Source organism: Arvicanthis niloticus, chromosome 2 (assembly GCF_011762505.2).
Source record: "Arvicanthis niloticus isolate mArvNil1 chromosome 2, mArvNil1.pat.X, whole genome shotgun sequence".
In the NCBI taxonomy this organism is placed as follows: Eukaryota; Metazoa; Chordata; class Mammalia; order Rodentia; family Muridae; genus Arvicanthis; species Arvicanthis niloticus.
The window spans coordinates 69,789,779-69,816,341 of record NC_047659.1 but is presented as its reverse complement, the minus strand read 5'-3'; the positions used below and the strand labels follow the sequence as shown (position 1 = coordinate 69,816,341).

At 35.3% G+C, this 26,563-nt stretch overlaps 1 protein-coding gene across 2 annotated transcripts in view; it reads right to left on the bottom strand.

Annotated features, from left to right (window-relative positions):
- Lrrc4c (leucine rich repeat containing 4C) overlaps window positions 1-26,563 on the bottom strand; it is a 1,205,288-nt gene that overhangs the window by 980,251 nt on the left and 198,474 nt on the right. The window lies entirely within an intron of this gene.

Here is a 26,563-nt window from a genome sequence, read left to right as displayed (position 1 = left end):
CACTGCCCACAAAACATAGTGGAAAGTTGTATTATGAATCTAGCACACTGAGTTTTTCTGATACAGTGCTTCTCATTGATATTGGTGTGTGAGCTACCTGATGCTTTATCGTGAATGAATCAATGCACTCATCAGTCAAGCTCACAATATGGAAGCAGAAGGAACCCTCCTAAATGTGTTAAATTAATAGAGTTGGATGATGTATTTGTTATTTATTTTCCTTATTTGTTTTGATTTTACAGAACATACACGTGCCAGGTTTAGAGAGAATCATCTCTTTTTTTTTCTACTGGTAAAGGATTGCCTTTCTTAGAGATATTAGATAGCATTATATATCATTTCTCTGCTTACTGGAAGCATCTAAGATATTTTGTCAGCGATACTTTTTTATATTTTTGAGGATCTTATACATGTACACAAGAACATATGATAATTTATGTACTCATTTCTACTTCCAACTTTTGTATTCCTCAATAATGTATCCTCTTAATTTTATTAGGTTTAATCTTTCTTAAGATTTTTTAATAACATCACACATAAACACTTTTATGTCACTCTTATCCCTTCCTCCCCTCAATTTATGTTCCTGTTTTTCTAAATTAATAAGCTCTTATTTAATTATTATTGCTACAAAACACATAATCACACATACACACACTATGAATATAAAACCAATTGAAACCATTAAGCATTGCACATATATGCATACACCCATGGCTGACCACTTGGAAATGGACAGACAGCCTATGAGTGAGACTACCCCTGCAGGAAAAAGAAACTCCCTTTCTCAGAATACATTAGCTACCTGTAGATATTTGGTTATAAATAAGACCTTATAAAATTTCCTTTCTTGTTTTACTGTTTCAATATAGGGAACCTTAATACTGATATTTCATGGGTTTATATTGCCTTTTATGTCTAGAGGGTACAGTAGGTAGTGCAGATTACTAGACCATTGAATTTTTAATCTCTTTGCTCTCTCTTCTGTGATTTTTCTCTGAGCCTTAATTATAGGGGTTGTGTTGTAGATGTATAAATTGAGTAGATACTCCTCAGTGGTCACGTATTCCTGAATTTTGACTAGTTGTGGATCCCTTTATGAGTCTTTACCTTTTGTAAATGGAATTTTTTTGAAAAAGTGCTGTGAGTCATACTTATCAATGAGTATAATAATAAATATTTAGAATACAATCAGAAATCACATTAGTTTAGGAAAATGGTGGTACAATTTACCCATATAGGATTTAGGGTCATTTAGCACATGGAAAACTTGCCCATGGCTATAGAGTTCGACTCTCTTCAGTATGTATCAAATAGCAATAGCTCCTCAGTAAGAAATGAGTCTGGAGGTCATCACCGCACATAGTCAGGGGTATTTGGGTGGCATTAATTTTGTACTGTTGTTTCTTGGAAAGGGTGAGGCACATTTTTATCCATGAGATGTATTGGCTCCATAACTATGATTCTCACTCTAGAGACTAATTTTAGCATGCTAGTAACATTGGAAGGGTAAAAAGAAAATGGATTTGGACCTTATGTGCATTTACTCATGTAGCTGTGCTGAAGTAAAGTTGAGTACTAAATAAGTTAGCATTTCCTTTTCCATCAAAACCATAGACAAAACAATTGATTCAATATCCCCCTAAAACCACAGTTGTTCAATTCAGGCATCATATGAATCCAGTTGATGCTGGAATAATTAACTAAACCTAGAAGTGTCCTTATATTCAGCATTCCATGCCAAAACATCTATCTCATTGGGTACTGTGAAGATTGATGGGAGTAACCCCTGATATATAAGGAAAAGCCAAATGTTCTGCATGTTTTTTGTGACATTAAGCATTGTACATTAAGAATAATAGTTTAAAACTCTTAAGGTATGGAAGTGGAGTCTTTGTGATAAAAACTTTTACTCTTTTTTGCCAAGTACTTAAGGTATCTGAAATACAATAAAACATGTAATGGATGACTGCAACAACTTGGAAAGTATCTTATGACCCCTGCTCATAAAACACCAGTCAGATTGACACCTCTATTCAGAACAGGAGCTTGGGGTTACAGAGAAATATCACAGAAGGTCATTTAATAAATCACAGAAGTCCAGCCTCAGCCCACGCCACTCAACTCAGGAGTATACTGCTTTCCATGAGTCACTTAGAGTGCGATCTCCTTGAAGGGACATAGAGAATCATGTCACTAGGCATGACTTCTTGGAGTTCCAGCAGTTTTAAAATCATTTTACAAAACTGTAGGGACAGAAATGTGTTCAACTTGGACTACAATCTCTATATGTATATTTTTTGAAAGTTGAAATCTTGGTCTATTTCCCAAAAGCCTTGCCCAGTAACCACTATATATCCTCTTCCTTGGTGGACTTCTCATGACTTTCTGAAATCAGTGTGATAGTTTGGAACTTCATGAAAAGATTGCCCATGTACAGAAAGTCATAAAATGTACACTGGGCTGGAAACCAGGTTTCCATTAAGAGAAATGCTTTAACATAGTTTTCCAATTCTTTGGGCTAGACACTTCATAAATAAAAGACGTATAATCAAGGCATACATATATTTTCTCTTCAAAGGAGAACATTGTTTTTCTATTTTTCACAGACAAATTTTAAGCTGAGAGGCATAAACTTCAGTGTCCTGTCCCCACATGCAGACTCATCACTGTCACTACTGTGCATTCAATTTCCTTCTTCAAATGCCAAAGCAACTAATTTTCTCTTGCATTGGACTATGTCTTCCATCTATGTTCCTGATTTAGCCTCTCTTGTCTTTGTTAGTACCTCTATCTGTCAGTGTTACACCATTAGTTTTACATTCTCTTTAGCTAGTTTGCTGCTGGCTTATTTTTTTTTAAAAAAATCATGAACAAATTCTTGCCCCTACCCCTGCATACACACATGAGTATTTATGTCATGCATAGGTACAACCTTCCATTTATAGCCACTGTCCTCTTTTCCTCTACAAACATACTACATCAGTTAGGTCAATTTTTAAGTATTCTGATTTCAAAGGTCTTTTCTGTTTCTATCAAGAAATGTGTGATTGCCCCTTGTCTCCTTAGTCAGAAAATATACTGTAGGCATTTTCTTGATTTTCCTTCTGCTCTTCCACTCACACAGAGCCTTGTCACTTTCTAGCCAACTGCCAATGATAGATTCTTAATTACTTCCCAACGTTACACTCTAAGAGCTAATACTCATAATCTGAATAGATTTTCCTCCTGTACATATGCTATATGTATGTTTTTATATGTAATTATATATGTATATAGGGATATTTTCCTCCTAAAAATGTTGTGAGATGTGTGTGTGTGTGTGTGTGTGTGTGTGTGTGTGTGTGTGAGAGAGAGAGAGAGAGAGAGAGAGAGAGAGAGAGAGAGAGAGACAGAAACAGAGAGAGACAGAGACAGAGACAGAAAGGCAGAGAGATCAGGAGTCTTCTTTAATTGTTGTCAATTCAACTAATTGAATTAGGATCTCTGAATTAAGTACAGACAGAGTTCATTAACATGCTTAGTCTACATAGCTATCTTGCTACAGGGATCCTTTATCTCTATTTTCAAGGTGCTAGATCAATTTGTCTATGAAGCATTAGATTTATCATTTTTAAATCCATTCCTAAAATAAGTCTTCATATTTTCTACAACATTTTAATTTGTTTGTATATGTAAGCTGGTGGAAGATATATTTTAAATATTGATTTATAGCTGAAAATATATATCCTACCTTTGTGTGTGAGACCACAGCCTGTACTCCCAAAATATTCATGAGATGAGTGTGTAATGAGAAAAATAATATTCTAGTTATAAACTCTTATCAAAGTATATGCAAATATTAACTTTTTTTGATTTCTCCAGTTTCAAATCACAGTTTAAAGAATTCAGCAGGAACATTTTTCTTTATGAAGAAGACAAAATTGACTAGGAAAGCTCATAGCGTATTGAGAGAATAAATGCCAGGGGAAGAGTCAAAGTCAAATAAGAACAGCTAACAAGCTTATAAATTAGTTGCCCATTCAAGTTTATTCTGTCAGTGTTAATGCTTATTTCAATGATTAGTTCTGTAAATTATAATACACTATACTGAAAGAGCTTATATTTGAACTTTAACAACTCTGCATATGAGACTATACAATCCTTCGGACCATTGTCAAAACAAGTAATTATGTTGGCAATGAGCCTCAAAAATAACTATTAAAATGAAATAAACTGAATGTTCTTTCTTTAGATATTTATTTAAAAAATGGTTTAAATATACATAGGTTATAATAGGTATTGAGAGGAAATAAAGACCTATTCCAATATGTTTTCTGTTCTTACTAGAAAAGTCATATATATTGATAAACCAGATGGATTTCAGAGAGGCTGTCTCTCAGATCTGAATAATCAATGAAAGAGTCAATAAGAAAGATCAGCATGGAAGTTTTAAACTTTAAAAGGAAAGGGCTGTAAATATTCACTGTTTTTGTTGTACCTACACATTGTTTTTAATATTAATTATATTATAATATATAAAATTATTTTGAATAATTTTATTCAAGCTCCTGACAGCTTCCTGTATTGAATTCTAAGAAGAAATTGAGCATCTTTGGAGTTACTCCAGTTGTGGTGAGACAGCCACTAGGCAAGAATTGCCTCTTTCCTTCTACAGACAAATTACTTTCCAGAAAAGGACACACTTGCAGAATAGTCAACTGATTATATCTGCCTAGACAGAGTAATCAGCCCTTAATAATTCTTCAGCACTAAGGTCTGTCAGATGATCCTGGGCCAGAAGGCAGAAGAACAGATGCTCCAACGATTTGAAGTAGAGGGACTGTCCAGGTGTTCAGCGGTCTCTATAAACTGGCTAAGTTTTAGAAGCTATGCTTTGTGCTTCCCGCAATTATAGTTAACTCAGTCATTCTGGATTTCTGATGGGGTTGAAAACTTATAGCCTCATAGCCAATACTGGCTATTTACCTTGAGAGAAAAGATTTGAGTGGATGGTTGTCAGCTGACATTCATTCTAAAGCCAGGTTCAGAACTAAATGTTTTAGGTACGATAGACGACAGAGGTGCTGGTTAGTCAACAAAAGGATGGACTGGGTATTAGGACTATCTTGTACCTCACGGGTACAAATTGGCATAATTATGCTGTAATTGTATTTTGAGAGAAAAGTTTCATTTTAACAAGAAGGGTGATATGTAGGAGGAGCTAAGGTCAGAGGAGTACTGAGAGGAAGAGAAGGAGTAAGAAGAGGAGGAGAAGGTGAGGAGAAGCTAGGTGATGAAAGAGAGAAAGAGGGGGGAGACAAGGAGGCAGATGTTCATGTATCTCCACCAGTCAAAGATAGTTGATATATCTAGGTTGGGTAGTGGGTTACACCTCTGATTGAGCAATACCAAACTTATAAAGCCTATGATAAACATTTTTTAAAAATGTATAAATGAAAAAGGAAAAGGGGGCATAAGATAGGGTTTTTTTAAGGTGGGGAATGGGGAAAGGGGATGGCATCTGAAGTGTAAATAAAATATCTAATAAAATATTTAAAAAAAAGAAGGGTTGGAGGGAAGAAAAGAAAGGAAGAAATGATGAAATTATGTTAAATCTTCAAAAATAAAAGACATCCATTAATTTGATGTTTTAACTAGGGAAATAGATCAAGAGTTAAAGTGCCTGTGATGCAATGGCGAACACCATATCCACAGAAACCACTTAAATGTAGGAGTAAGCAAGGGAGCCATTCCACCTGGGAAAAAGCAATAACGATCCCTTGAGAAAGCTAAAAAGACTAGTCAAATTTGCAAGCTCAGAGTTTGATAGAGCTGTATGATACAAACAATAGGATGAAAATGGAATCAAAGATGATTTTTGATTTCACACTCAGAGCTTTACACGCATATTCATACTCACTTGCCCTTGTATGTGCAAACAAGCACACTCATCATGAAGTGTGAAACATCAGCTCATCAACATACACTCTGCAGAAGTTGTTGGTCTTCGGGTTTTACTACATTCAAGGCAGTGAGTGGGGAGGGTAGGTCAATTTTATTTGAAGGGTCACGAAATGGACCTGCAAATACAAATTTGCAGGTGCCTAAATATGGCAAAACATAATCATGTCTGAGATGAGGCTAAAGAAGATCAAACTAAAAACGGCATCCACTGGGGACTTCATTAGCCTGATTCTAAAACTGATATGCTCTTTTTGTTCGGTTATTTCTTCACTTTACAGATTTACATTTGCATAGTTATTTTGATCTATATTTCACCCTGGTCATTGATCACAACATCCTGTTCACCTAGATTATGTTTTCAACTCTCCTGTCTTGCAGAGGCACATGAATGATTACAGATGATGACTTAGAACTAATTCAACAACCACTATTATCTGGAGAATTGATTACAAACTCTGTTAAAGTTAAAAAGACGGTGGGAGAAAGACTAAATATAGGACAACGTCCTTTGTATCTCTCCTGTTCCAGGAAACATTGATATTATTGTATTCTAAACTTCACTGTTCTTGTTTCAAAGATTCATATACTTCCTGTCCTGCATGGTAGTTTATACGTTTTGCTTCCCAGTCATATTCCTTAATTATTCAGAAAGCACAGTGTACCCATTCATTTCTACATCTTAGAGAAGTAGAGGCATGCTTATATTCCACTTGAGCATAGAAATTATTGTTTATACAAATAGCCAGTACCTGCAAGATCTTAGGTGATTAATATGTGAGCGAAACATATTTGAAGAGAAAGTGTGTAACAGAAATAAAAGTTAGCAAATCTGACCAAGAATAAAACAAAAACAAACCCTTAAATTTTGACTGATCTGGCATTAAAACAACAGTAATGTTTTACAGAGCAGAGTTTACTTTTCCACATGAATTAGGATCCCTGTACTGTCCTCCAGCTACAGCTTTCAATTAAATAGAAAATACACACAATGTTTTTACATATGCATGTGCATTCATGTGCACAGATGCTACCACGCATATGTGTGCTCATTAGTCTCATCCTGTTTTCCAAACACACCCTAATGCATCCCATAGCCCTGCCTACATAACCTCTGTTCTCCCTGTCTGAAGTATTTCCCTACTACCAGTAGTTACCCCCTCTATTTCCTTATTTAAAAGTTCTTATTTTTAAAAAGTTATATTTGAGCTGTTCTCCTTTAGTGAAATATTCCTTATCAGACTATATCTAAAGATTTCAATTCATTCTAATATACACTGGTACCAAAAATAGCTACTTTTACAAGCATTTGCAATTGGCTCTTTTCCTAGAAATATGCTCTGTAGAGACAATGACCTATTTGGGTTTTGGAAGTATTTATCTTCATCACTTACACCACTATCTGATGGATAATAATACCTGGGTAATAATAGCTGAGTGACATAAACTTGATGAGTGATGACTGAATTAATGAACAATTACTGCATAATGGACTCATCATTTCATTTTGAATCCCAAGGTAAAGATTTTTGAGCACTTCACTTGTGCTCCAATCTTATTACCTTTATTTATATACTTGCCTATGATGGTTTAGCTTTCCATGTCTATAACAAACAACAATAAAATGAATCTTGATTTTGATATAATTAAATAAATTATATTTTCTATAAACTACTTATGGATTTTGAGTATATTTAACCTTCAAGAAGCCTTAACTTATGCTTCTTGTTAACTTGAACAACATTTCTGGACTCGTCTGTAAAAAATGGGAGAAAATTACCACTTCACAGACTTGTTGAAAAGATTCACTAACATTACAATTTCACATAAAGCACTAAAGGATTTATTCTTACCTATTATGGCATAATTGTGTAGCAATACATCTTTCATTGTGAAAAAAAAATACTTCTAGAGGCAAAGGTGCTGAATGCTGGAGGACATGAGACTCCAAGGTAAATTTAGAAAACTCCATTTCTTCCCATTTGATTCTCAGGTTTTGTATCATTTACATTATTTCTGAGATATGATTTGGAGTCTATGTAAAGCTGAGAGTTATAAATAAAAAACCCACGAGTGAATTTTTTCCAAATCCTTTAAAGCTCCGTACTTGAAATTTCATTTATCTACAGATACTTAGTAACATCTTATATCTCTATGGTACCTTTAATACCCTGGCATCCTCTAGTCAGGGAGCACAGCACTTTCTGAATCTTCTCTGATTCACCTCTATTCCAATGCCATAGATCAAACTCTATGCCTTGCACACACTAGGCAAATACATACCACTGAACAACACCACTGTTCCCCAATTACAATTTATTCCCAGACACATATATGCTATATTCCTTCATTTGGTGTCTATCCATCCAACATCATGTGAACAAGGAAACCTAACTTGGTTGTTCTTTATCCATTCCAACTGTTTCACTATCCTTCCAGCTTTTCAACACACATTTGGTTGCTACAATAATCTGAAACATTTTATGCCTTTTAGTTTTGTGGCTGCTTTCTATGATTTCACTACCCATCCTCTCACATCAGTCAGTAAATGGACATCAGATTAAGTTACATAAAACAGAACACACACAGAATTTCCCAGATGAAACTTTTGGGATCACATATTCACTAAATGGAGACTTTGAAAACTCCATGCAATTGTATCCCTCAAAGGTTCACTACCTTACCCCCAGAACATTTCAAACTGAAACTGATGAATGGAAGAAAAACTCAAGTCTAGAAGCTTGGGTGAAAAAAGTCAGAGGGAAATAATTGAAGGTGTTTATTATCAGGTCAATCTGAACTGGTACTTACTGGTTCTTTTTTAATAAAAATGTTGTTCATTTTACTTAATATACATAATAATTGCAAAAATATGCAAAAAATCTATTATGTTTATTTATTGCTAAGCTAAAGACTTCCCAATATCTGTATAAAATTCATAGATTTTTGATCATTTATAAGGGTGGGTTTATATTTACATATATATAAATATTATATATAACACCAATAATAAAAAATAAGAGACTGAATTTGAAAGGGAGTAAGTGTGGGCATGGAAAGAAATGGAGGGTATGGACATGGGATGGGTTGAAGGAAAAAAAGTGGGAAATGATGTTATTATTTTAATTAAAATTTTAAACAGATGAAGAGAATATTTTTTTAAAAGATAGTGTATTCTTTATTTTTCCAAAGTTAATCTTTTGGTCTGGATGCATGTTAAAGCTAATTATCAACAAATTTGAAAATAATATTTTGAGATGCCTGAAGAATAGGGATTATGTTGAACAATCAAAATCAACTCTCAAGGATGGTATGGCACCTATGGCTATAAAAATCTAAGTGCCTTATTGGGAAGAGGGCCACATGTGTGCACCCTGAAAAAATGTAGGTTGTTTCTAGAAATAAACAGAGACAGCTTTTAACTAGCAGCTTAGCATACTTTAGCAAACACTAAAATAGAAGCCATGGAGAGCAACACCATAAAGTGAACAGAAATGAGTTTGGCCGAGAATATTCTAAGAACAGGTTCTACCATTTGCTCAACTTGACACTCCCCTCCCCCAAACACACACACTGAGAAAAGTGCAACTGTATTGGCTTATGTATAGCAACTTAATGATCTGTTATTGTAACCTCAGTGTAGTATTGAAGAATTAGTGCTGGAGTATGGAATACTAAAATAAGAAACAGTAGGATGTCAACTGTGAATTCAAATGATATTCTGTTAGTTTTTGCAAGTGAAGAGTTTCCTATTAAATATGGAAAGCAAGGGAATTCAGAATAGAAAATCTGACAGAAACAGGGTGGCCTTAATTTACATGTCAACTATAATATCCACTTTATGAGACTATTCACTTGGTAACTCAATAGCATGCCTCAAACTAGTTGCTGTAGCAACCATCACATGATACATCTTTGAGACTCCAACTATCTTCCTGCAGAAAACCAGAGTCCCATCAACATCTCATAGAACCATTGCCAAGAAGGATAATGCTGATGGTATAAAGAAAAGGCATTTACCCTGATTCATAGTAATTTTTTCTGTTTCATATTTGCATTCTATGTGAGTGTGAAAAGTCCTTTCAATATTTTTTACTCGTATTTATCACTTCACTATCTTTTTGAATACTAGTTACTCAAATATTTGCTTTCAATTAAAGCTGCATGAAATCATCTAAAAATAAAAGCTAACAAATTTTTATACAAGTGGATTAAAAAAACAACCAACCTTTGGAGGTTTAGAGACTAATTTAGTGTTTAGTGTTTACATAATAATGGTATATCTTGGTATCCATCTTTTGATGCTTTTTTAACAATGTCATTTCCTCAGTTCCATAACACATCAACTGAGTTTGCATATTTGAAATGAGATATGAAGGTTTACACCCTGAATAGGTTCATTTTGAAACTTAAATTATGATGAATCCTTATCAGATTCTTATATACTTTAGCCTGGTTTTAGTTTAATGAATTTCGCTACTTTATCTACCCCTCCTGACCATTCAGCACACACACACAAATTATCATTCTAACAACTGAGGTTATAGTTGAACTGTTACTTTTTTTCAAAAGTAAGCAAATCAAATTTCTTCCATACAAATATAATACCGCATTAATTTTCCACTTCACTTCTAATTCATTTCATACAACACATTAAACAAATGAGCATGTAACTGTGGTCTCTTCCTCATCCATCTGGTTCATTTTCCTTGTTCGTATTGCTGTTAAATTTGTTAGTGTGGTACTTCAACACAAATCCTCTATTGTGTATAGTAGTTTCTGGTGTCTATCTTCTTTGTTAGTCTCCTCTGAGATTAGAAGCAGCTAATTGTGTTTATATCCAGGTACCTAAAATGTATATCTGTCTAAACTCCACCTCCACAGTTACCTGGCAACAGCCAGGTATGCTCCTCCCAACAGTTACCTGGCAACCACCAGGTAGGCCTGGTCCACTATAAGAGGGGCTGCTTGCCCCCTCCTCACTCTCTTACTCTTAATCTCTTACTCTCTTACCCTCTTTATTACTCTCTTGCCTCTCTGTCCCCTCCCCCACTCTTCCTCTCTCCACGTGGTCATGGTCGGCCTCTACTTCTCTTCTCTCTTATCCTTCCACCTTCTTCTCCCCACCTTTTTTCTATCTCCTGAATAAACCTCCTCCCCCTTGGAACCGTGTGGTCTGGAGTGGTCTATTCTGAACTGCGGTTGGATTTCTAACAACTAACAATAAGTGACAATACTTGTTCACGTGATTGACCTGTGAATAACAATGATTTAAGTTGCACATAAAAATATTGAATATTTTTGGGCACAGCAGTATTATATGTTTACAAGATTTATAAATGAGAATTCCCATTAATAATTCTATTTTATAGATGAGAACTCTAGGCTTGTATTAGGATTATTCTCCCCACATAGACTTGAGTCTCTAGACAGAGGTATAGATGAACACTAAAAGATTGAACTACAATTAGAATCTAACTGCTAGCCACTTCAAAGAGTGAACCTTTACAAAGGCAATAATAATCAGGAATACTTAATCTAACTCATTTGCATAATAATTAAAAGTACACATAAACAGATATGTCAGCATAAAGCTTCAGGTAATCAATTCTTAGAACTTTTTCTTTTTCTGTATACCTCATTATAATCAGCACATAAAATATCCAATGCATTGAAAACACACACACACATACCACATGAGTTTTCAGGAAAATGGCTAGATAGTATAATCAATATTAATATTAATATATAAGTATGTTGAGGCAATTCAGTGAGAAGGCCCCACCCACTTATATTCTACCTGAAATCTGCCACTATGCTGCATGTAGACACGACTCTTTTACCTGAAATGATCACTCACACAGCATCTTATGGGACCTTTTCTGGGTAGATTCTATTTAAAGTACCACATACATACTTTATATTGAGCATTATCTATTAACTTTGCACTATAATACTCATAATATTTTAATATACATGTTTTACTTAACACGTTACTTTATGGTTTTCTCTCTTACTCCACTAGAATGTAAGTAACATTCTGGGGATATTTTACAATGTGTCTATTCCCAGCCCCTAGATCTGTGACCCCTACATAACGACCCTTTCATACTGATTGGTTGGGTGGAAGAAACATAATAAATCTGTTAGTTGTTTCTTTCATTCATTCAAATAAATACTTATTGCTGAGTGCCAGGTAGAGTCCCTGTGGCTTAGACTGTTAGTGATTCTAAAACCACAGAGCCTCACATAATTCTTTTTTTGGCCACTTATGTTCATGTCACTATGAAAAATGAGACTCTTTTAAGTTAATAAGGGACAGGTCCTTTTAAAATCAAAAATCAAATGTCAAAGCTTAGAATAAGCACATTTACTACAGCTTCCAAAGTTTAGCCTTGAAATCTATCTTTGCATTGGCACAAACAAAAAAGCGGGGAGGGAAACTTTAGTTTTCTGTAGATCAGGATATTTGCAGGCTATTAGGTTAAATTATCTGTGGTTGCCTGAAGGATGTCTGAAGTAACTACATCCAACCCCAAGCATCACTGCATCTAATTCTCAATGCCATGCTCTAGGGGAAATATAAAGAAATCAGGGAAGTGCAGAGAGCTTTTACCATAGTGATAAAATGCAGAAGATCAGACTGTGAGAGATCAATTGAATTAGAAACAATCAGCCTGAAAAGACATACTACTGAGATGTTAGAAGAAAACAAAACGAAATAGGCTATTATGTTAATATTCTATTAATTTACTATGGAATACTATTTTTAAAAGCAATCTAGACTAGCATATGAGACTCTGGATTTGAAAAAATGCAGTCTCTCTCTCTCTCTCTCTCTCTCTCTCTCTCTCTCTCTCTCTCTCAACAACATTTGAAGCAAGCATAGGTTTCCCTAAACCTCTTTTCTGCTTATGCGGATTCCTAATTGATTCTAGTAGCTTTCATGGAAAACACACAAAGGGATAATCTCCACCCGACCAGCCCTCTTATTTTGAGAAACCAGGATTCATGGGAGAAAACAATATAGTAGCAGATATGTATAGTGTGATTGCTGTAGGTGAAACCATTCATGAAACTGGGAGGGGGAACACAGGGAATGTACAAAAATCTGCACACAGCAAGGCAAAACAATTGAGCTTTCTTATGTTTAAGTGGAATCACAGACTCTTAGGCAGTTATGTCCTGAGTTCTAGCATGTGTGTTCCATAAAAATAGACAAAGAAGCTTTAAGGAGGCATGCCATCTCTGTGAAAAATTATGGATTTGAAGTAACAAAATGTGGGGCTTTAAATTCTGTCATTCTTATACTTCTTTTAAAGAAATGATAAACCCAAAATAAGTCATTTTCCTAAGCTATTGGGTGATGCTAATGTTTAGATCTGGCACCTTACATTATTGAGTACTATTGACTTTTAAAAAGAAAAGAAATCACAAGATAATTTCTCTCCCCACAAAGAATTGTGGGCTTCAAGTTCCTATTCATTATAAATTCTTTATAGAAATTTTCACTGTCAAAGAAGAATCTCACTTTGGGGGAACCTATGATGCTCTAGATTGCAAGTCTCCCCAGAGATCTTCCCTAGAATGAAAAACAGTTCCAAGGTATTAACCCTTTCCAGCAAGAATTTTTCATAAATGCAACCTTGTAACCTGGTAAGTATTAGGGTTACAGACAAAGTCATTATGCTAGGAGTATGAGACAGGTCAAAATAGATGAATATGAGAACCCAGAAGGAACTTATGAAAGCTATGTTACACAGTGACTCTCACTAAGTTGATGGGGACTTGAATATTTAAAAGGAAGAAAACATGGCATAATCATATGGTATGAAGAAAAGGAAATTAAAGTTGAATATTTCTAGGTAGCCCAGAGAAATTTTACTGAAATACCTTTTTTTTTTTTAACATAGAAGTATGAAGGTAGATATTAATAAGGATGCCCAGTGGTTAGACTTTGCAGAAAAAAAAAAAAAAAAAACTTTCGAGGCATCATTTTCAAGAGAAATCCTGTGGATTCAATCATATTTTTAAAACATGCCCACTTCTATCTGGTCGATGGAGATGAATCTCTTTCTGTAAATTGAAATTCTTTTTTTATGTTTAGCTGTTATAGTCGGTCCCTGTAGAGTGGGTCTCCTCTGTGCTAGAAGAGGTTCCCGAAATTTTCACATTCTTTCATGTCTGTTCTGGCAACAAAAAAATGTTTAATGTGCTATCTGGCTAGGTTCCTACCTAGTGAATTGTATCCTCCTAAATATAATATGCTCTTCTTATAGAAACACTCTAAGAATTCAAATTCACATGGCTTAGATATAGTATTTCCATGTTTTATTTCAAGGCATTTCACACAGGACTTTGGTACTTTTGTGCTGTTACCATGATAGAATGGAAATAAGGATGGGACTTCGAAATTTCAGCTTTGATTTTCCCCTGTTAGCCACACCTAAAACCTCAGGAATTGAATTACGTTTTTTATAATACTACAGCCATTTTTAGGCCAAATTTACATTTTTAAATATATGTTTTTAGTCTTGTTTTTGGCATACACTTTCATGTTTCCTTTGGAATTTCCCTGAGATAATCATTTTCCTTTAGTCCACAGCCAAGCAGCAGATCATCTGAGTCACATTTTCACAACAGCTGAGGGCTAGATGGCACCAACAACATGAAGAAACACGTGGTTGTCTAAGCTCTGTGTGTATGTGTGTGTGTGTGTGTGTGTGTGTGTGTGTGTGTGTGTGTGTGTATTTAAGATGTGAGGTCACATATGAATACAAGTGTATGCTTTCCTTGATGTATTTATGAAAACCCAGTTAGAACAGGGGAGACCTTAAGTGTCAGTCCTGTCTATCCACCTTTTGGGCACAGTCTCTTAGCTAGCACCATGACTGTCAAGGTAAATGGACTATTGGCTTCAGAGAAGTTTTCTGACTCTACCTCCCAAATTTTCCTAGGAATGCTGATATTACAGATGCTAGTTAGCATAGCTTCATTCGTGTTCTGAACTTCTGATGTCAGGTCCTCACATTTGCCAGAAAAGCGTTTTACCACCGAGTCAGCTCCCCAGTTTCAGTTCCAACACTTAGCAGCACAGGAAATTACTAATCAAGCATAGACTCAGAACAAGATGATGAGAATTGCCAATGGACAATGACACAAACACCTCAACTACAAATGTGTGTGTGTCTACATTTTTGTCTTTTTTATTAAATACTTTCCTTATTTACACTTCAAATGTTATCTGCTTCCCCAATTCCTCCCCAAGCCCCCATCCTACCCCCTCCTCCTACTTTTATGAGGTTGTTTCCCTGCCCACCCACCCAATCCCACCTCTCTGTCCTCAAATTCCCCTACACTGGGGCATCAAGCCTTCACAGGACCAAGGGCCTCTCCTCCCATTGATGCCCAACAAGGCCACCCCTTGCTACATATTCATCTGGAGACATGAGTTCCTCCATGTCTAGTCTTTAGTTGGTGGTTTAGTACCTGGAAGATCTGAGGTGACTGGTTAGTTGATACTGTTGTTTTTCTTATGGGCTTGCAAACTCTTTCAGCTTCTTCAGTCCTTTCTCTAACTCCTCCATTGCAGGCCCCATGCTCAGTCCACCGGTAGGCTGAGAGCATCTACCTCTGTATTTGTCAGGCTCTGGCAGAGCCTCTCAGGGTGTGTCTACACTTTTATGATCTAATTTCTGACTCATAAAACATGCTAGGGCATCATATTTCACCATTGTTTCTTTGCCTAGATCAAGCATCATATGCCTCTTCCTCATGTCACTTGTCCCTACTCCATACTAGATTATACTGGACTTGATATATCATCTGGCACTCATTTTTATCTTAACTATTCTCTTTTATTAAATACCATTTCTCATTATATGTGCAGCTAATCATGTTTTTGGAATTTTTTTATTAGTGATACTGAATGAGGTTCATGGCTAGGCTACCTTCTCTATTCTCTCAAAAAATAAAAGCATGTTCTGTCAAAAACTCAACTTTCTGCTAGCGTTCTCTGCTCTTATTCATTAGTGTTGGCTGTGAACTCTCTTTTGAGTTCTGCTCAGATTCATTTTTTTTTTGTATCTCCCATACTCTATGTAACTTATCTTTTAGTTCATAATTCACTTATTCTTAAATATCCTGATAATCAGGTCTCCACAAAACCATGTTAAACTGAGGCAATAAAAACATTATCCTCCTCATAACCTTTTCATATCCATTATCTTCTCTAAACTTAACAGGAAATGGGCCAAGAATAGATAGAGAACTTAGTAAATATTCAGACTTTCAAGCTGAAGAAGTAAGCAATGGACACAGTTGATACATATTGCAGATGCTCCTTCCTCAGTACTACGAGTCTCAATCTGTAGCATAGTACTTTATTAAAAGAAAATGAGATATTACCCTGATCTACACAGGGTGTGTGGGTTTACAACTGAGTGCCAGATATTATTGGCTTCTATCAGATTGCTTTCAAGGCAATAAAGAGTCTTATTTCTTTTTGTTTGTTTGTTTTTGTTTTTTGTTTTTCGAGACAGGGTTTCTCTGTGTAGCCCTGGCTGTCCTGGAACTCACTCTGTAGACCAGGCTGGCCTCGAACTCAGAAATCCACCTGCCTCTGCCTCCCAAGTGCTGGGATTAAAGGCGTGTGCTGAGTCTTATTTCTTAATACTTTTCTCTGTCCTGTTGCCTGCACCAACTTGCACACAGGGAAAGACCCATGGCTCCACCTGTATATGTATGGGAGGATGGCCTTGTCAGGCATAAGTGGGTAAGGAGGTCTTTAGTCCAGTGAATGCTGGATGCCCCAATGTGGGGAAATTTGTGGGCTGGAAAGTGGGAGTGGGTGGGAAGATGGGGGCACATCCTCATTGAAGCAGGAGGAGGGGGGATGTTATAGGGGGTATCTGGGTTGGGGGAAAATGGGGAAAGAGGATAACATCTGAAATGTAAATAAAATATCCAATAAAGAAGAAAAAACATAATTTGCTAGTGGAGGTCAAATTTTGAAAACCATTTATATCAAGTTTCTTACCAACTAATTTACTTAGTTTGTTTATTTGAAAGTAGTTCTTGCTATGGAGCTAAGTTAAGCATGAACTCACCACGTCTGTCTCAGATTTTGGAGTGCAAATAGGAAACCTCCTAAGCCTGACTTCTAATGAAGTCTGGACAGTTTTTTCTCACTGATTAGGAACACTGACTTTGGTCCAGCACATGTTCAATATGCCCTTGTCACAGCAATATTGTGAAGGAGGCTTTAATGACCCTGTTTAACAGAGTCACATTCCAGAGAACTACCAGAGTAAAACCTTGTCTCCAATGAACGCATTCATCCACAAGCAAAACCAGTCCCAATAGAATTAGATACATTCTATTGTACTCAAGTCATGAGGCTAGAATAATAATACTAGTCACAAGGGAAAAATCAGTAATGCTGGAGTCTAGGGACCTTTTAACTCTCAATGGCATGTTAGTGGCAAAATACCTTTTCATTATAATGGAAAGAAGGAATGAAGGGAGTAAGGTTAGGAAGAATAATAAGAAAAAGAGGCTTGAAAAAAAAAGAAGAAACCAGAAGAAGGAAAAGAAATGATGGAGAGAAGGATGCATATCTAGGAAATGCAACTTCAATGTGCCAAACAGCTAATGTCCTTAACCACCTGGAAACGTGTAAATGTAAAGCAAACCAGAAAAGATGACACTCTTTATATCAAAAGAAAGAAAATGGAGTTTCCTTTTGTTGATTGGAGGAAAGTGAGTGGTTTTGTAAAAGTTTTGCAAGTGACAGCCATTTCAGATAAAGTCAGAGAAAGTGAGAAGAGTAGATTGGAGGCTGCTTCAGGGTTGACATGGCCGCTGATGCTGAAATAAGAAAGAAGGTTTCTAATACAGTCACAGAGCCAAAGGGCAGACATGAGGAATGAGGACAGCAATTTTAGCAAGGGCTACACAGTCACTGAGAAGAGTTCACACGGTTTGAGCCCAGGCGAATCTTCCCACCTGGACTTGGCATTTCAGCTTCACGTCTTAGGTGACTGCCTCACTGCTCTTTATTTTCCTTTTAGATTATGAAACTCTTATTTGTCACTGTATTGTCTGGTCAACTCTGACTGAAGACACAAGGACATTGACTTGTATCCAGAAATGAGAACACATTTACAACAAAGCCATGGAGGGCCCCCAAATTCAAAGACAGGGATACTAAGACCCCAGACTTCTCCACTGATGGTGAATTTTGCAGTTTTCTACTTACTGAGTTAGGCCTGGACATTTACCCACACCCACTCTGCAACTTCCTCCAAGGATCCCAGGGGAAATTAATTTAGAAGAATATACTCCCAAGTTACTTTTTACTTGGTACAATGTATACCCTGTGCCCCCTACTAGTTTAGAGACTCTAGTTAAGCAATTTATTGTACTATAACATTTTTTACAACCTATAAAATGCAGCTAAATACCTATGTTGTTGAGAATATTAGCCAATACATATCAAACATTTTAAATAGTACAGATTCAACTCCCTCAATTTTGGATCATTGTGTCCTGGACCCCACCTTATTAATTAAGAAAACAAAACTCAAAGAGCATTCTCAGCTAAGCTGTGAAAGAGTCGGGACAGAGTAAGTGTCCCTATGCATTGGGACTGAGGTGTTCTGAAGTTGGAGCCTTCAGATGGTTGTGAGGCTTGTCTACATTTTACTAGGAAAACATCTTTAATTTAAATATTCCAAAGCCAATTCTCTGAAATATTTCAGACTCTTTGAAAGATTTAGGAAATTAGAGTAAAAGCAATAGACCTTCACTGAGCCATAGAGTGCCTATGTCTAGTTATACGATTGTTTTTGGATATTCTTTCATGTCTCCTTCTAGTAGTGATACTGGTCATCAGAAGCATTTGTCAGCATGCTCTCATAAAAATATCACATTTATGAAAATGAATCTTCTTGAAAGTCTGATTATTCCTTCCATCATCCACAACAGAGGAGTAGTACTCCTAGTTTTCCCAAAGTGCAAGAAATAATTAGCTTCTAGGATAATGGCTGCTTTCTGATTGATGGAAAACTGTATTAGAGACTTCACAAATGCTGACAAATGGACCAATCCATTTCTTATCTCTGCAAAGTGGGAGGAGTAGAGAACCTTCCTTTATCTTACATGTAATGTTCTTCTCCTCTTAAATATCATTCCTATGCTGACACCAAGTTTTCTGTCCAAATCTAAACAGGGTTTTCAAAGTACGAGAAAAGATATTTGCAAAACTATTTTGAGGTGACGTTTAATAAACTTTCTTTCCTTATTCTTGCTTTTCAATATTCCTTAAGAATAAATACACAGTCCAACACTCTCTCTCGTCCGATAAAGAAGCATTAAAATTCCAATAAGCAATAATGCCTTTTTAGTGCATTTTAGTGCAAAAAAGTGGTTCTAAGACTGTGTGGCTGTTAGTACTTAAATGGCCAAATTATCCTAATTGTCTCAGAAGTGGTACTAATGTTTGAAAGAAGGAGAGTGCCTGTGTGAGAAGAAGGGAAAGTGCCGTCATTATGCTTAATTTTTTTGGAGGAGAACATTTGTTTGCATCGCAGTCAACAGCCATCCATCCACTTTCTAGTAAATCAGAACTCAAAGAGGTACATGTGGTGAAGTTATAGAGCAAGTGGTACCCATGGCTGAGCTGTAGTAAATCCAACTGTGCTCAGCATAAAGTGACTGTACAGAATTATGAGCTCATCTGATTCCAACCTAGTCAATTTGAGGCTTCCAGCTGGCCTATTTGCAGGTGGAGGGATGTCACAATTATAGGACATGAAACATATTCTTCTGGTTGACAGGAGATTCAGTGGATCCTTGATGCCCAACTCAATGTCAGAAGGTGCCTGAGAAGCAGAATGTGAAAAGATAGGATCCATTCAAGCTGGATGGGTCGCGATGAGAAAAAACAACCTTGAACATGATAGCCAAGGAAAGAGATACTAGATCTGAGAACATGAAAGTACTTTCTAAATGCTATTCTTCACATCATCACCAAATAGTTGACTTTCATAAACCCATTTAGGCATTGTTGCCTCACTCCCTCACTAATATCAGGCATTTTTTTTTTTCAGAAAAAAAAAAAACCACCAAACAAACAAACAAACAAAAAACTTCCTGGAAAGAATTGTTTATGTCAGTATTTGACAGGTCTTTTGGACTATTCTTTTGGGCCCATACCAAGGAGTATTTTAATCCCTGAGTTGGCAAACCACTCTTAAGAATATTTTATTTATCTCTATTTTGAAATGCTTACTAGTTACTTTCCGGTAGTTGGTTTGTCACTAACTCAAGGTGAGATTAGCTTACTACTCTAAGGACTATGTTCCTTAGTTGGATCCAACCTCCAGGATCTTGTCTAATGCTGTTTATTCTTCTAGCACCATTGTCCACACCTCTGTAGCAAGCTTTGGTGGACTTATTGCATTGCCCACATCTGTTTTAAATAAAGTATCTCAACGTCTACTTACATGTCTTCTCTTATTTTGTGCATTGTCTCACTTCCTTCAATTTGGCTACAAAACTTCAATTTCTACTCATTTCCTGAAAAGCGAATTTCCTACCACTGTCCTACAGTTTTACATTAGATATCAACCTATAAAGTCTAATAAGTTATTATTGACCTTCCAATCCAAAATGTATTCTTTTCTGATTAATTGCTAATCCTACTTTAATAGAAAAATACTTTCTGGTTTGAATGTTTTTTCTTCTTATATTCTTGCAAGAGATTTGTGATCATTCTCTTATTTTTCTCTTAGGATTTGTGTGACCTAAAGATGTCCAAGTAATTCTTCCAATACATAAATCAGAACAACTAGTCCTTGTATTAAAAATCAATCTAAGTTTCCTAATATATTTAGAGTAAAATGTTGATATCTTATCATGACATAACATGCTGAGACATCAATACTTGCCTTTGCTTTTAGAAATTTCCCAGATTACTCAGGATATTCACAGTCTTATCCTTAAACAATTGTTACATGTTCTCACCTCTGGACCTGTGGGCATTTACTATCCCAGTTATAGGAAATGTTTGGTTTTCAGGTCACTCCATCTCCTTCAGTAGGCTTTTTAAAAAAAATATCTCTTCTCAGGGAAAGCTGTCACACAAAGTAGAATCCTTAGCCCAATTAGAAATTGTCTTTTATCCTTCTTTAGTTTTCTTCATGACATTTCAATAATAATTTCTATATTTACATTTACTTTGCACTAGTTATGTTTCATAACTCCATATGAACATAATGTGGAAATTGTCTTGATTTGTAAAAATAATGTCTAGCAAACAGTGCCTTTCTTTTTAAACAACTGCCAGAATAATCCATATATTTACTCTAAACCATAGTAATTTGAAGAAAACTGTACTGCCAATAACTGATTTAAAAGAATGATTAAGAAAGCATTAAGAGTAATAAAGTTTGGGGGCCTACTGACTTTTAAACTATGTGAAATCAAGGAAATCTCATCAGCCAGAATGGGATCACAGCAATCTAAAGCCAAAAGTGACCTTTTGACACTACCTCATGTCACTTTGTAAAGGTCATGTATATATAAAATTAAATTTTTCTTGACATAATAGAAAGTGAGACCTGCTAAAATCATTAGAAAATATTGATTGAGACAAATCTGATAGTTCAAGGTTTCCAAGATATAATGGATAGCCAGCCAAGAACAACTGACTGGTTCCTGATGAATTGGCATATTTTTTTGTTTCTTTGTTTTTTCTTTTGTTTTTCATTGTTTGCTGTTTGTGTTTGTTTGTTTGTTTGTTTGTTTTAGGATAAGCACATTCCATATTGGGTGAACATACAAAACATATCCTGTGTATGTCTGGGTGAATGTTTGATTCCCAACAATGTGAGTCTGTAACACTTAACATTAACCCTTCAAATTAATATCTTTGCTAATTGATCCTGACAGTATTCAAAATTCAAGTTAATCTGCTTTCAATTTCCTGATCATTTTTCATTCTTATGCTCTTCATTATTTAAATTTTTCTAATTATTGTTCGTTTTTCACATATCAATCAACATTTATTTTCTTCTTTGCTAGAATAAAACACAAACACAGAGACAAACCTATTTAAAACCCTCAAAATTATTTAGTATTTTACAAAAGGATGCTATTACCTTTGCCCAGAGAGTTGGCATATTAAATACTGGCACAGAGATAGCCACAGGAGAGTCATTTAATTCTACAAAGAAGGAGGTTTCATTTCATAAGATAAAACAAATAAGAACAGAAGTAAAATATGTCACAACACGAAATCTCTTCTGAGTCTCATTGCCAACAGCAAACTCCCTTTTGTACCTCCCAGTCTGCATCAATAACTTTTGAAACCCTGAAAAGCATCCAAATCTTTCTCTTACAAGTTACCATGCTCTTCCTTTGTATTGAATAGTCCTCTAATATATTTTTGCACAAAGTCTGCCTATTATCATTGAAATTTGTGTTCTGTTTCCCCTTGATCATCACTTATTCCTCCTTTTGTAGTGTTCCAAGCCATTTAACACTCATAGACTATTAAAACTATTTTTAGACACAATACCTCTAGTAATATATGACCAAATGTACATGATTATATTTTGTAAAGAGCAATTAAGGATTGTAAAACATCTTGGATTAATTTGGAGCCAACGTACCAAAATTGACTGGCAAACTGAGTATTAATTACCATGCCTTCTACTGCATCTGAGTTTAATTTTCATGGCTTTAACATTACCAAAATAACACAAGAATTTATACACCCTCGTGGCCTATCCAAATGATGACAGTGGCCAAGATTTGTACATTTTAATTGTATGTTATACTGCGTAACTAATAGTTGTTTCCAGAAGAAAATTTTTAAAAAGATACAGGAAGCATTTTACTTATACAGATATCATGTGGCATCCATATCTGTATAGAAATGTATTGAAAAAAATATAAAAACTTGAAAACACAATGAGTTTTTCTTTTAGGTGTTTGCAAAGATTTTAAAGAAGTTTTGTTCAAGATAGAATAAAATGGGAGTTTGAGACATTCTTCAAGACTTGTTATGATGGGACTAGGGTTTGAAGTCACATCTAATGAAATAAAAGATGGAACAGGGCAAGGCATTTAGGTAAGTTAATGGCAAGGTACCAGAGAACATGAGGGAAGACAGGAATTGTAAGGGATATTTGATTGGCCACAATGTGTGCTCATCAACTTCTACAGACTCTGGGTTGGAACCGTGCTATGTTGGTTGTTTATAATTCCATTTTTAATACTGACTCCCATTTCTAGGTTAGAAAATTGTCAAGTGACTGAGAGAAGATACACAATCTCAAGGTCAAATAAAATGAAATAAAACAATTAAATTCCAAGTTTATTGAAGTAAATTCCCTTAAGAAAAGGGAAGCAAGACCATAAATTTTGAAAAAACTTTATATTTTTTGGTGAAACTTAAGTAATCATTGATAGCTCCAGGATTAGGTCCATTTTTTACTATCTCACTTTTGAAAACATTGTAAGTAAAATTACAATATAAAGTGCAAGAAATAAGACTTTATTTTACAATTTATATGTGTAATAAAATGCTATTTGTTTCAAATTCATAAAGATTTTTCACTTATATGACTATATCTCCTTTATATAACTTACTTTATTTAAAAATAAGAATATGCAACACTAAGTAAGAACCCTCTGCCTAACCTCTTGCCTGCCAACATCCCTGAAAGCACACCCGACATCAGTAAACTTCACTCCATCCCATGAATGCCATTTCCTATCCTTCCAATCTGCCTGCTTTCCTAGAGGCCGGCAGGCATTAGGGACATCAAGTAAGAAACTTTGCCCCAAGTACTTGCCTGCCACCTTTCCCAAAAGCAACAAGAGTAAACCTCAGCCAATACTCTGTGCTCCATTTTCTGGCCCACAAACCTGCCTGCTTTGCTAGAGGTCACATGGGCATCAGAGACCCAAGGCCAGACCAGGCTGCTAATAGAAACCTCAGAGGTAACTTTATCACATAAAACCAACAAAAAAACATACATGCCACAGAAACCCTACTGGAGACATTGTACTGGACCTGAATACTTATTTATCACCAGAACTCCAGGGTGCTAATATCACAAGTCAGAGAGGAAAACAAAACAAAACAAAGCAAAACAAAACAATAAGAAAGAAATCATCCAAAGAACATCCATACAACTAAAGGAAAATCAGAAACAGGCACTTGAATCTGTAATAAACACAAAACTCACATGACCAAAGACCAGCATAAGAACAGTATCAACAGCAGTTAGGGCAATATTACACCACTAGAGTCCAGCTATACTATCACAGCATGCCCTGGATATTCTAACACAGATGAAGCACAAGAAAATGATCTCAAATCAATTCTTATAAAAATGATAGAAGAAAACACAAGCAGAGGTAATTCTGGAACTAGAAAACCTAACTCCTGTTGTCTGAAACCTGTTGTAGGTAAGCCAAAAGGAACTATGGATATATGTAGAACCAACAGAATACAAAAGATGAAAGAAAGAACCTCAGGCATAGAAGATACTCTAGAAGAAATTAATATATCAGTCAAAGAATATGTTAAACCTAAAAAGTTCCTAACCTAAAACATGCAGGAATCTGGTAAACTATAAAAGAGCAAAACTAAGTATAATAGAAATAAATAAAGATTTCTGCTCCAAGGCCCCCAAAATATTTTCATTAGATGATAGAAGAAAAATTCCCAACATAAAGAAAGAGATGGCTATATTTAGAATAAGCTTATAGAACAACAATTAAATCAGACCAGAAAAATATCATCACATAATAATTGAAACACTAAATGTATAGGGCTAAAATGACTCTTAAATTAAAACTGAAAGGGATAAAGGTCAAGAAATATATAACATCAGACAGATCAGCATTACACCCAATTTTTCACAGAGAGTATAAAACCTAAAAATGCTTGGGCAGATGCCTTGGAGTCTCCAAGAGACCACAAATGTCAGCCTAGACTACTATACCCAGCAATACTTTCATCATCACAGATGGATGAAACAAGATACTCCATGACAAAACATAATTATAGAAATATCTATCCTGAAACTCAGCCCTAGAAGGCTAATGGTTCCCAAGAAAATTTGAGAAATAAACTCACACAAGTAAAACCAAAAGAAAGAAAGAGCACAGACACACACAGACACACACACACACAGACACACACACACACACACACACACACACATTACTAATACTACCATTACCACTACCACTATCACCACCACCACTACTACTACTGCCACCACCACAATCAAATTAAGAAGAATTAACAATCATTGATCATTAATAATTCTTAACATCAATGGACTCAATTTCCCAATAAAAAGACACAGGACAGGACAATGGATACAAAAAAAAACAGGATCTATCATTTTGCTGAATGCAAGAAACACACATTGGTATCAAAGATACTGAGAATATCCAACTCTCATATTAAAGGGCTAGTAGTTTTTCAAACAAATGGACTCAAGAAGCAAGACAGAGTAGCCATTCTAATATCTAATAAAATACACTTTCATCCAAAATTAATCAAAAGAGATGAGGAAGGTCAGTTCATACTCATCAAAGAAAAACTGTACCAAGAAGACAGTTCAATTATGAATATGAAGATATTCAATTATGAATATCATACAAACACACAGGCACCCACATTTGTAAAAGTTCATTGCTAAAGATTAAATTATACATTGAATCCCACACATTAACAGTGGGAGACATCAACACCCCACTCTCAGCAATAGAAAGTAAACAGAGAAACAATGAAACTAGATGTTATGAATCAAATGGATCTAACAGATGTCTACAAAATATTTCATGCAAACACAAAAGAATATACTTTCTTCTCATCACCTCATAGAATCTTCTCCAAAATTGAAAACTTACTCTGTTATGAAACAAGTCTCACCAGATACAAGAAAATTGAAGTAATACCCTGTATTTTGATAGATCACAATAAATTAAAGCTAAACTTAAACAACAATAGAGACAGCAGAATGCTTATAAATCTTTGGAAACTGAACAGATCTACTAAATGAAAACTTGATCAAGAAAGACATAAATAAAGAAATTAAAGCTTCTCTAGAATTCAATAAAATAAAAGCACAACATACTCAATCTTGTGGGACACTTACAGCAGTGCTAAAAGGAAAGTACATAGCACTAAGTACCTTCTTACAGAAATTATTTAGATCTCATACTAATGATGTAACAGCACACTCAAAAACTCTAGAACAAAAAGTAGTAAAACGAAAAAGAGTAGACTTCAGGAAATAATCAAACTAGGGCTGAAATCAATAAATTAGAAACAAAAAGAATCAGCAAAACCAAGAACTGTTTCTTTGAGAAAATCAATAAGATAGACAAACCATTAACCAAACTACTAAATACCCGAGAGAGGATATGAAAATCAATAAAATAAGAAATTAAAAGGGAGTTATAACAACAGACACCAAGGAAATCCAAATAATTATTAGGTCTTACTTCAAAAATCTATATTCCACAAAATTGGAAAATCTAAACAAAATGGATGATTTTCTTGATAGATACAACTTACCAAAGTTAA